The sequence below is a fragment of the Hyperolius riggenbachi genome, chromosome 7 (genome assembly GCF_040937935.1).
Source record: "Hyperolius riggenbachi isolate aHypRig1 chromosome 7, aHypRig1.pri, whole genome shotgun sequence".
Lineage (NCBI taxonomy): Eukaryota > Metazoa > Chordata > Amphibia > Anura > Hyperoliidae > Hyperolius > Hyperolius riggenbachi.
The window spans coordinates 212,259,613-212,271,564 of NC_090652.1; the positions used below are offsets into that span (position 1 = coordinate 212,259,613).

The following is an 11,952-nucleotide window of genomic DNA, read 5'->3' on the forward strand; positions in this document are numbered from 1 at the left end:
TGGTCCATTGTAGCCCCTTACACACTCCAATGAGTTCTGGTTCACCATGAGCTTGCTGGGTAGTCTGTATTCTTTGCAGATGAGACTACAGAGTATTTTTCTTTGAAAGCAAAATAAAAAGCAAGTAATTTTTTGATGGGAAATGACATATGTGTCTCCCAAAATATAATAAAACGATGTACAAGAGACATTATTGTGGGGAAAAATTCTCAGCTTTTATTTTCATTTGAGCAAAAAGTGTCCAGTACACAATTATTCATACCCCTCTCAATAATCAATAGAAAAGCCTTTATTGTCGATTACAGCAATCAAACACTTCCTATAATTGCAGACTAGCTTTTTTGCATGTCTCCACAGGTAATTTTGCCCATTCATATTTGGCAATGATCTCCAAATCTTTCAGGTTGGAGGGTCTTCTTGCCATCACCCTGATCTTTAGCTCCCTACACATATTTTCAATTGGATTCAAGTTAGGACTCTGGCTGGGCCACTCCAAAACGTTAATGTTGTTGTCTGCTAACCATTTCTTCACCACTTTTGCTGTGTACTTTGAATCATTGTCATGCTGAAATGTCCACTGTTGCCCAAGGCCAAGTTTCTCTGCAGACTGACTGATGATGTCATTGTGAATCTTCATGTATTGCTCTTTTTTAATGGTGACATTTACTAGGATTAGGTTCCCTGGTCCATTGACTGAAAAACACATACAAAGCATTAGGTTCCCACCACCATGTTTGACAGTGGTGTTCTTTGGTTTGAAAGCTTCTCCTTTTTATGCCAAATTAAGGAAACATCATTAGACCAAATAATTCAATTTTTGTTTCATCTGACCATAACACAGAAGACCAGAAGTCTTTTTCTTGGTCTAGATGAGTGTTTGCAAAGGCCAAGCAAGCTTTTCTGTGCCTTATCTGGAGAAGTGGCATCCTCCTTGGTCTGCATTCGTGGAACCCAGGAGTGTGCAGTGTCTGTTGCCTTGAGATTTTGCCACCAGCAGAGCTCAGATTCATCAGGATGGCCTTGGTGGTGATCCTTGGATTCTTTTTCACCTCTCTCCCTATCCTCCTGGCCAGCACAGGTGTCACTTTTGGCTTCCTAACACGTCCTCTGAGATTTACCACAGAGTGGAACATTGCTGGAACATACTTTGCTCTGTAGCCACTGGAACGTGAAAACATTTAGAAATGGCCTTGTAGCCCTTTCCTGACTTGTGAGCAGCCACAATGCGCAGCCGCAGGTCCTCACTGAGCTCCTTTTTCTTAGCCATGACTGGCCACAAACCAACTGCAGAGAGCTGCTGTTTTTCACCTGTTGAGTTGATTAAAACAGTTGTTCCCAATTAATCAGGGTAATTAGGATGCTTTAGAATAGCTTGGACTATTTGGAATGGTATAAAACTTTGGATTTTCCCACAGACTGACAGTTTGTGAAGGTTATGAATAATTTTGGACTGCACACTTTTTGCTCAAATGTAAAAAGCTGAGATATTTTTTTTTCCACAATAATGTCTCTTGTACATCGTCTTATTATCTTTTGGGAGACACCTATGTCATTTCCTGTCAAAAAATGACTTGCTGGTTGAATAAAAGTAACTTTAAGTCAAAATTTGCCAGTGGTATGAATAATTATGGGCAGCACTGTAACAAGATACAATTCATCTGCTCTCAGTGCAGGCAGTTCATTCAGAGACACAGGCATCTGCTAGTGAGACCTGGCATCTGCTAAAGGTATATAGTACACACAGGGTTAACAAATCTAGGGAGATGGATTTCCCCCTCCCCTAATGATTCACTGTTCAGTCATCCTGGCCATCAGTGAAGTGTGAAAAGAATTTGATAACAATAAACAAAGACATAAGTAGTGAAAGGTAAACATCAGTAGTTAGGAACACTTCACAAGCTATTCCCATTCCATAAAAAAAAAAAATGTTCATCGATAGTATTACTTTAAGTATTTCAAGTGGTCCTGGTAACCAGCAAGCATTTTGTACCAGGAATCTTATATAAGTATACTTAGACCTGTATAACATATTAAAAATGTAAACAAAGTATTAACAACAAGATCAGTTTCGTTGAGCAAAAATCAACCGATCTGACATTTTGGGGAACAGATTGATTCGAATCTGCAGGGAATTGAATGGACAAATCGGTGAGTGTATGGGAACCTTTAGTTTTCTATTCTTTGTAGTCCAGTTTTAGGGAAAACTATCTATCTATCTATCTATCTATCGATATATACTGTATATATATATATATATAGATTCTTCAGATTCGCACCATCTAAAATTCTTTATTAAGTAATGCTTATTTAAAAGGTAACATCATAAAACATGTGGGTATCTGTAAGGATGATGACGCACAGGCGTTTCGGGCTGCCTCAGTCCTTTCTCAAATCATGACAGACCCACAATATAAATCAAACCACACAAGCTACTTATAAAGGTCCAAGGAGGACCACATAGAGAACTGATCCTTTGCATGTATGCAAATACATAACATAACATGTTATCAATCACAATACATTTCTTGATCCCAATCTTATATAAGATAACAATCCACTCCTGCAGAAGTGACACTAATCTATAAAAGAGTAAAATATATAAGGGCACTCACTCGTAGAGCCATCCCGGTAAAGACCAGGAGAAAGACTCAAAAATCCTGGATCATTGTGTCCAATGGCAATCCAGCCTGCAGCGTCCGCCGCAGGACTGCATACATATTACCCAATCAGGAGGCACACAACCCTTCTCCGCTATTCCCATGGCCAATTGCGTGTGATCTAATGTCAGCTATGCGGAAACAGCCAATCCCATAATCGCCGACAACGTCCGCATAAAGGCAGGCACGTGACCGGAGCTTTCCGTATCACGTGACCTCATCAACACAGCGTGAACACCGACTCCGCCGTCATACGGAGGTCCTTAAGCTCAAAATCGGCAAACTCCGTAAAGAGGCGGTGGGGCACGTAGCAGGGCTCCTCCCCCACATGTGCCTCCACTCACCAATCAAAGCCTACATCGTCCGCAGAGACTGACGTTGCTAGGAGACCAGTGATGCAGGAACTGCACTGCCCGGAACGTTCCCAGCCATGCAATCCCTCAACCATATTCATAAGTCACACCCCATATGTAAATTAGCCATGTGTCCATACGGACAAAAGGCTGCGCCTCCAGTCTAAATCCCTAGGGGCACCAGGATGGACGAACGTCCACATTAGTGAATAAATGACGACAAATTATACCATCCAAGTGTCCCCAGTAGTATCACCCCTGCAGGAATAAGACACCTAAAACACTGTCACAATTTAAATCAAGTTAGTAAGATCATAGTCTCTATTAAGACCTTTAGGAACTAAAGTATCTAGTTTATTAATCCAGTAATTCTCTCTCAATGCCAACATTTTCTCCCTACTACCCCCTCTCCGTGGATATGGAATCCCCTCAATAACCTGAACCCTTAGTTGTGTCACAGTATGACCATACGTGGCAAAATGCGCCGAGACTGATAAGTCCATATTCCTATTACGGATATTGGACTTATGTGACGCAATGCGATCTTTGATCGCCTGCGTTGTTTTACCCACATATCCCAGCCCGCAGGGACACTTAAGCAAGTAAATAACAAACTTGGAGTCACAATCAAAGCGACCTCCAATCTTAAATTTGGTCCCCCGGCTGGGATGGGTAAAGGTGTCTCCTTTCACTAAATAACTGCATAAATGACATTTTAAGCACGGGAAAGTCCCCTTGTTCTTACACTCAATTTCTCTCTCTGAACCCAAATCATTTTTAACCAATCTATCCCGTAAGGAAGGGGCTCTTTTGAAGGACAACAACGGCCAATCGTGAAACTCCTTGACTGTAGGGAGACCCTGTTTTAAAATGGGCCAATGTTTATTGATAATACGTCCCACATGTTCCGATAATACATTATATGTGGTCACACACGGAATTCTTTCCGCGTTATCTAACCTAATCCCTCTCCTCCTTGTAGCAACCTGATTCATGGGTTTAAATCTGAAATCATCTTGTAGGCATACCTGGGGATAATCTCTTGCCAAAAACTTGTACCTCATTTCTTCCAACCTTAGTTCTCTTGTGGAGGGGTCATCCACAATTCTTTGAATTCTTTTAAATTGCCCCTTAGGAATGTTGTATTTCACATGGGGGGGATGGAAACTTGAAAAGTGTAGAACAGAATTTTTATCTGTCTCCTTCACATATAAATCAGTAGTCAAGGACCCCCCTCTTTTAGTGACCCATGTATCTAAAAAATTGACCCTCTGCTGGTCAGCATGGACAGTGAGTTTAATAGTAGAACAATTACCATGCAGTTCAGATACAAACGCATCCAGGCTCGAACGTGGCCCCTCCCAAATCAAAAAAATATCGTCAATATAACGTTTCCAAATAATCGCATGTTTACCAAATAAACAATTGGAGTAAACAAAAGCCTCCTCATATAAACCCATAAAGAGGTTGGCATATGAGGGGGCCACGTTCGAGCCCATAGCGGTGCCCCTGCGCTGCACGTAAAAAGTTGACTCAAACAAAAAATAGTTATTCCTCAATATGAGTTCTAACAATTTGAGTAAAAAACGTTTCTGCTTGGTACTATAATCCGTACAAAGCATCAAGAAAAAATCTACCGCCTCTAAGCCCCCATCATGGGGTATGGCTGTATATAAGCTACTCACGTCCATGGTGACCAGCAGAGAGTCGTCCCCAACGTTCGTAATCCCCGAAATGGCCTCCAAGAAGTCCTGTGTGTCCTTCAGGTATGAATCCAAGTTGACCACCATGGGCCTTAAGACCCTATCGAGAAAAATTGAAATATTAGAAAAGATGGAATCAATCCCTGATACTATAGGGCGCCCTGGAGGTTCTTCTAAACATTTGTGTATTTTGGGGAGTGTGTATAGGATTGGAATCCTAGGGAACTCCCTATACAAGAATTTTTTAAGATCCCTATCAATAATATTGTTTGCCTCAGCCTCATCCAATATTGTATTAATCTGTTGTTTAATAAGGGGAGTGGGGTCATAGGGGACTTTCTCATACACCTCCACATCATCAAGTTGTTTCAAAATCTCATTCCTATATTGCGTCCTATCCATAATGACCACTGCTCCACCCTTATCTGCTGCTCTTATAATAATCGATTTATTGTGAGACAAAGATTGTATGGCTTTACGTTCCTGTAAGGGAAGATTGTTAGTTATATTCTTGATTTTTTTACTTTCAAAATTAGATCTCAGTGTTTTGATATCTGAGGACACTTTCTCTATATATGTATTAATAACCCCATGTGTGGTCGGGGTGAAATTACTCCTATTCCTTAGACCACAATCTTTCAATCGCATCTGGTCAGAGTCAGTGTCCTGTCTGTATTTCCAGTTATCAAAAACACCATGACTGAAAAATTGTTTTAATTTCAAAGATCTAAAAAATCGGGTCAATTCCAGGTCCAGTGAGAAAAAATCGGGAAAATATGTGGGACAGAAAGACAATCCTCGATTCAAGACTCGATGTTCAGCCTCTGATAATGTATAAGCTGAAATGTTCACAACCAGGTTCACCGGGACTATCTTCCCCTTCTCAACTGCATTTTGTGCTCCTCTTTCTGTTTCCCTTTGCCTTTGCCTTTTGTATCTCTTTCCTCCCCTCCGCTTGTGCTGTCTGACAGACCGGACTGGTCGTCCGTTGTCGGTAAAAAATCAGAAGACGGTTGATCCCCACCCTCTTTTGGTATCTGGGGTTTCGGATGCTTCTTTGGATTTTTCGGTTTGCCAAACCTAGGCTGTCTTGGTGGACCCTCACCTGGTCCCCTCTGCCATCTATACACGTAACCCACAGTGTAATCTTGTGAGTCTCTGTGGAATTTATTCCGTTTCACTTCTTCCAACGAAGCCTCATGTTCCTTGACAGAAACTATCATTTGCTGCCTCATTGCATCAAACTCCTCTTTTTCCATCATCTCTGCTAAGGTGATTGTCAGTGCAGAGATCTTTTTATCCAAGAGAGGTAACTCCTTCATGATTTCCTCTACTGTGCACAGTATAGCATCAAAGGCTGCGCGGTTCCAGATGAATTCCCATCGTCCGCAGTAATCGGCATTTTTAGGAAACAAGATCGGTGCAACTTGTGCTCTAATATTTCTAGGGATTTTCCCTTCTTTGTAGTATTCCACAAGAGTTTTCGCATGCAGTTCCAACTCCACATATTTTTTCTTTAAACTTTCTAGTTCCCGTTTCGTCACCTTCAGGTCAGGTTTCTTAAGGAAGCCTCCACTACTGGGGACTGATGCAACAATGCTGGCAGCTTGCTCATTCGAGTAGGCAAAAGATTTACTAGATGCTCGTGTTCCCAAACAGTGGATTGTTATCTTATATAAGATTGGGATCAAGAAATGTATTGTGATTGATAACATGTTATGTTATGTATTTGCATACATGCAAAGGATCAGTTCTCTATGTGGTCCTCCTTGGACCTTTATAAGTAGCTTGTGTGGTTTGATTTATATTGTGGGTCTGTCATGATTTGAGAAAGGACTGAGGCAGCCCGAAACGCCTGTGCGTCATCATCCTTACAGATACCCACATGTTTTATGATGTTACCTTTTAAATAAGCATTACTTAATAAAGAATTTTAGATGGTGCGAATCTGAAGAATCTATTCAACAGTGTCTTGTTACTCCAAAGACGATTTCAGCACATCTTGCAAAGTCCATTGGTGCGGAGACGATTGTGGATTGGTATTGTGACGGGAGTACCGTCAACTGCACGATGGAAGATTTGGGAACACGAGCATCTAGTAAATCTTTTGCCTACTCGAATGAGCAAGCTGCCAGCATTGTTGCATCAGTCCCCAGTAGTGGAGGCTTCCTTAAGAAACCTGACCTGAAGGTGACGAAACGGGAACTAGAAAGTTTAAAGAAAAAATATGTGGAGTTGGAACTGCATGCGAAAACTCTTGTGGAATACTACAAAGAAGGGAAAATCCCTAGAAATATTAGAGCACAAGTTGCACCGATCTTGTTTCCTAAAAATGCCGATTACTGCGGACGATGGGAATTCATCTGGAACCGCGCAGCCTTTGATGCTATACTGTGCACAGTAGAGGAAATCATGAAGGAGTTACCTCTCTTGGATAAAAAGATCTCTGCACTGACAATCACCTTAGCAGAGATGATGGAAAAAGAGGAGTTTGATGCAATGAGGCAGCAAATGATAGTTTCTGTCAAGGAACATGAGGCTTCGTTGGAAGAAGTGAAACGGAATAAATTCCACAGAGACTCACAAGATTACACTGTGGGTTACGTGTATAGATGGCAGAGGGGACCAGGTGAGGGTCCACCAAGACAGCCTAGGTTTGGCAAACCGAAAAATCCAAAGAAGCATCCGAAACCCCAGATACCAAAAGAGGGTGGGGATCAACCGTCTTCTGATTTTTTACCGACAACGGACGACCAGTCCGGTCTGTCAGACAGCACAAGCGGAGGGGAGGAAAGAGATACAAAAGGCAAAGGCAAAGGGAAACAGAAAGAGGAGCACAAAATGCAGTTGAGAAGGGGAAGATAGTCCCGGTGAACCTGGTTGTGAACATTTCAGCTTATACATTATCAGAGGCTGAACATCGAGTCTTGAATCGAGGATTGTCTTTCTGTCCCACATATTTTCCCGATTTTTTCTCACTGGACCTAGAATTGACCCGATTTTTTAGATCTTTGAAATTAAAACAATTTTTCAGTCATGGTGTTTTTGATAACTGGAAATACAGACAGGACACTGACTCTGACCAGATGCGATTGAAAGATTGTGGTCTAAGGAATAGGAGTAATTTCACCCCGACCACACATGGGGTTATTAATACATATATAGAGAAAGTGTCCTCAGATATCAAAACACTGAGATCTAATTTTGAAAGTAAAAAAATCAAGAATATAACTAACAATCTTCCCTTACAGGAACGTAAAGCCATACAATCTTTGTCTCACAATAAATCGATTATTATAAGAGCAGCAGATAAGGGTGGAGCAGTGGTCATTATGGATAGGACGCAATATAGGAATGAGATTTTGAAACAACTTGATGATGTGGAGGTGTATGAGAAAGTCCCCTATGACCCCACTCCCCTTATTAAACAACAGATTAATACAATATTGGATGAGGCTGAGGCAAACAATATTATTGATAGGGATCTTAAAAAATTCTTGTATAGGGAGTTCCCTAGGATTCCAATCCTATACACACTCCCCAAAATACACAAATGTTTAGAAGAACCTCCAGGGCGCCCTATAGTATCAGGGATTGATTCCATCTTTTCTAATATTTCAATTTTTCTCGATAGGGTCTTAAGGCCCATGGTGGTCAACTTGGATTCATACCTGAAGGACACACAGGACTTCTTGGAGGCTATTTCGGGGATTACGAACGTTGGGGACGACTCTCTGCTGGTCACCATGGACGTGAGTAGCTTATATACAGCCATACCCCATGATGGGGGCTTAGAGGCGGTAGATTTTTTCTTGATGCTTTGTACGGATTATAGTACCAAGCAGAAACGTTTTTTACTCAAATTGTTAGAACTCATATTGAGGAATAACTATTTTTTGTTTGAGTCAACTTTTTACGTGCAGCGCAGGGGCACCGCTATGGGCTCGAACGTGGCCCCCTCATATGCCAACCTCTTTATGGGTTTATATGAGGAGGCTTTTGTTTACTCCAATTGTTTATTTGGTAAACATGCGATTATTTGGAAACGTTATATTGACGATATTTTTTTGATTTGGGAGGGGCCACGTTCGAGCCTGGATGCGTTTGTATCTGAACTGCATGGTAATTGTTCTACTATTAAACTCACTGTCCATGCTGACCAGCAGAGGGTCAATTTTTTAGATACATGGGTCACTAAAAGAGGGGGGTCCTTGACTACTGATTTATATGTGAAGGAGAAAGATACAAATTCTGTTCTACACTTTTCAAGTTTCCATCCCCCCCATGTGAAATACAACATTCCTAAGGGGCAATTTAAAAGAATTCAGAGAATTGTGGATGACCCCTCCACAAGAGAACTAAGGTTGGAAGAAATGAGGTACAAGTTTTTGGCAAGAGATTATCCCCAGGTATGCCTACAAGATGATTTCAGATTTAAACCCATGAATCAGGTTGCTACAAGGAGGAGAGGGATTAGGTTAGATAACGCGGAAAGAATTCCGTGTGTGACCACATATAATGTATTATCGGAACATGTGGGACGTATTATCAATAAACATTGGCCCATTTTAAAACAGGGTCTCCCTACAGTCAAGGAGTTTCACGATTGGCCGTTGTTGTCCTTCAAAAGAGCCCCTTCCTTATGGGATAGATTGGTTAAAAATGATTTGGGTTCAGAGAGAGAAATTGAGTGTAAGAACAAGGGGACTTTCCCGTGCTTGAAATGTCATTTATGCAGTTATTTAGTGAAAGGAGACACCTTTACCCATCCCAGCCGGGGGACCAAATTTAAGATTGGAGGTCGCTTTGATTGTGACTCCAAGTTTGTTATTTACTTGCTTAAGTGTCCCTGCGGGCTGGGATATGTGGGTAAAACAACGCAGGCGATCAAAGATCGCATTGCGTCACATAAGTCCAATATCCGTAATAGGAATATGGACTTATCAGTCTCGGCGCATTTTGCCACGTATGGTCATACTGTGACACAACTAAGGGTTCAGGTTATTGAGGGGATTCCATATCCACGGAGAGGGGGTAGTAGGGAGAAAATGTTGGCATTGAGAGAGAATTACTGGATTAATAAACTAGATACTTTAGTTCCTAAAGGTCTTAATAGAGACTATGATCTTACTAACTTGATTTAAATTGTGACAGTGTTTTAGGTGTCTTATTCCTGCAGGGGTGATACTACTGGGGACACTTGGATGGTATAATTTGTCGTCATTTATTCACTAATGTGGACGTTCGTCCATCCTGGTGCCCCTAGGGATTTAGACTGGAGGCGCAGCCTTTTGTCCGTATGGACACATGGCTAATTTACATATGGGGTGTGACTTATGAATATGGTTGAGGGATTGCATGGCTGGGAACGTTCCGGGCAGTGCAGTTCCTGCATCACTGGTCTCCTAGCAACGTCAGTCTCTGCGGACGATGTAGGCTTTGATTGGTGAGTGGAGGCACATGTGGGGGAGGAGCCCTGCTACGTGCCCCACCGCCTCTTTACGGAGTTTGCCGATTTTGAGCTTAAGGACCTCCGTATGACGGCGGAGTCTGTGTTCACGCTGTGTTGATGAGGTCACGTGATACGGAAAGCTCCGGTCACGTGCCTGCCTTTATGCGGACGTTGTCGGCGATTATGGGATTGGCTGTTTCCGCATAGCTGACATTAGATCACACGCAATTGGCCATGGGAATAGCGGAGAAGGGTTGTGTGCCTCCTGATTGGGTAATATGTATGCAGTCCTGCGGCGGACGCTGCAGGCTGGATTGCCATTGGACACAATGATCCAGGATTTTTGAGTCTTTCTCCTGGTCTTTACCGGGATGGCTCTACGAGTGAGTGCCCTTATATATTTTACTCTTTTATAGATTAGTGTCACTTCTGCAGGAGTGGATTGTTATCTTATATAAGATTGGGATCAAGAAATGTATTGTGATTGATAACATGTTATGTTATGTATTTGCATACATGCAAAGGATCAGTTCTCTATGTGGTCCTCCTTGGACCTTTATAAGTAGCTTGTGTGGTTTGATTTATATTGTGGGTCTGTCATGATTTGAGAAAGGACTGAGGCAGCCCGAAACGCCTGTGCGTCATCATCCTTACAGATACCCACATGTTTTATGATGTTACCTTTTAAAAAGCATTACTTAATAAAGAATTTTAGATGGTGCGAATCTGAAGAATCTATTCAACAGTGTCTTGTTACTCCAAAGACGATTTCAGCACATCTTGCAAAGTCCATTGGTGCGGAGACGATTGTGGATTGGTATATATATATATATATATATATATATATATATATATATATATATATATATATACTGTGTTTCCCCGAAAATAAGACTGTCTTATATTAATTTTTCCTTAAGATATGTGCTAGGGCTTATTTTCAGGGAGGTCTTATATTTTGTGGGGGTAGCCAGATCCCTCTTTAGTGTATATAGTCAGATCCCCCTGTATATAGCTGGTGTATATAGTCAGACCCCCCTTATATAGCCAGTGTATATAGTCAGACCCCCCATATAGCCAGAGTATATAGTCAGACCCCCTGTATAGCCAGTGTATATAGTCAGACCCTTCCCCCGTATAGCCAGTGTATACAGTCAGACCCCCCTATATAGCCAGTGTATATAGTCAGACCACCACTGTATAGGCAGTGTATATAGTCAGACCCCCCATCATATAGCCAGAGTATATAGTCAGACCACCCTGTATAGCCAGTGTATATAGTCAGACCCTTCCCCCCGCCCCCGTATAGCCAGTGTATACAGTCAGACCCCCCCCCCCCCCCTATAGCCAGTGTATATAGACAGACCCCCCTGTATAGCCAGTGTAAATAGTCAGACCCCCACTGTATAGGCAGTGTATAAAGTCACATAGACCCTCCCCCCCCCCATGCTCGCCCGCTCGCTCAGCCAGCCACCTTACTTAATCTGCTCCTGGCCTCCACCTTAAAGTCCTGATCCCCCTGCAATTTATGCCAGCATAACGGTGCGCACATCAGCAGAGACTTGCGGCGAAAGCAGCTGCGGTAATGTATCCAGTAACAGCGCCAACAGGAAGGAAACAGAGGTCACTTCCTGTATAAAGCGGCTCAGTTACTGGATACATTACTGTAGCTGCTTTTGCCGCAAATCTCCGCTGATGTGCACACCGCTATGCCGGAATAAACTGAAGGGAGATCCAGACTTTAAGGGGGGGTCCAGGAGCAGGAGCAGATTAGTTAAAGTGGGCGG

General features: G+C 42.2%; 1 protein-coding gene across 1 annotated transcript in view; it reads left to right on the forward strand.

Moving 5' to 3' along the window:
- Positions 1 to 11,952, forward strand: part of LOC137524806 (aldehyde oxidase-like) — a 339,511-nt gene that overhangs the window by 271,831 nt on the left and 55,728 nt on the right. The window lies entirely within an intron of this gene.